The sequence below is a fragment of the Botryllus schlosseri genome, chromosome 4, assembly GCF_051294905.1.
Source record: "Botryllus schlosseri isolate E-star chromosome 4, Bs_hap1, whole genome shotgun sequence".
Lineage (NCBI taxonomy): Eukaryota > Metazoa > Chordata > Ascidiacea > Stolidobranchia > Styelidae > Botryllus > Botryllus schlosseri.
The window spans coordinates 12418406-12419674 of NC_137239.1; positions in this window are offsets into that span (position 1 = coordinate 12418406).

Consider the following 1269-nt stretch of genomic DNA (forward strand, 5'->3'; position numbering starts at 1 on the left):
CGGTTACTTACGTTTGTCTGTGCAGAGTGACGCCTACGGTCTGTGTCATACTGGAATCGTACTCTACTTTGTTATTGATCGAAGTTGTAACGGGGGAAATGATCTGTTATGGTTATAAATATACGGGTCAACCCGAGTTCTCGAGAACACCCATGTAAAGAAAAGCCCGCTATTGTTACGGGTCACAGAGCACGGGTCACGTGTCAACGATCGCTCGAAGCCCGTCGACAGATACCTTGAAAGCTCTCGGTATGGTGTATAATTGTGTATGGACTGTCGCGGTATTAGAATTGTGGTTACGGATCGTTGGCGGCGCGAGGATCAGGTTTATAGTATACTATAACTACTTAGCTCGGGTATTATACGACGCGCTGCTATCGTCGCTTTGTCCAAGATCTAATTTACGATAATCAATCGCGCTTTCGAAAATAGACATGCGGCCGCGTAGACTGCATAGCGCCTTTTGTTTTGTGATCCTGCTGTGCCGAGGAGCGACAATTTCGCTTTCGAAAACAGCCATGTCGCCTTGTAGACATGCACAGCGCCTTTGTCCTGTAATCCACCCCGCTGGGTCGAGGAATTATTCTCTTTGTTCGAAAACGTTGGACATTGGTCGCTTGGCCACTATACTGGAAGCGAAAGTTGAGTATTGATTAACTATCACGCCGATTTTCCCCCGGTTAATGTACTGTGCTACTGTCTCGCTCTGTTTTAATTATCACGGCGTATAGTGCTCTCACAAACACGCCGTTTTACAATCTGATAACCTCTTTCCACGCCGCTCGTGTGAGATTACTGAGTCGAGACGATAGCTAGTAGTATGATATTGAAAGATGATGTATTCTGGCAGGTTAGAAAGTTTACTATATCCAACCCTAATCTCTGATAGTATCAACAAAATAATCACATGTTTCTTTTATTTCATACATGAAACAGTTCATTCTTTGCAAATACGCGAATAGTCTTGTAAGAACAGCTCACGTTTGCCTGATCGGACTTGTACACGTAGATGAGTGACATCATAGTATTTGTCAGCAGTGAATAACGGTATAATACCCCAATTTTTCAGATCGACAGAAATATCACCATTCACTAGTGCATATGAATGTAGCTGTCTCTCCGAGTTTGTGCCAATGGATTCAGAATCCGTGGCAATACAGAGACCCCTGTAATTAACAATCTTGTCATCGTACAAGCCTTTTTGGATATCTTCTGCGGACACGTACCGGAATTCAACCATCTCTGGGCAGGGTAAGCGTGCTTTGCTCT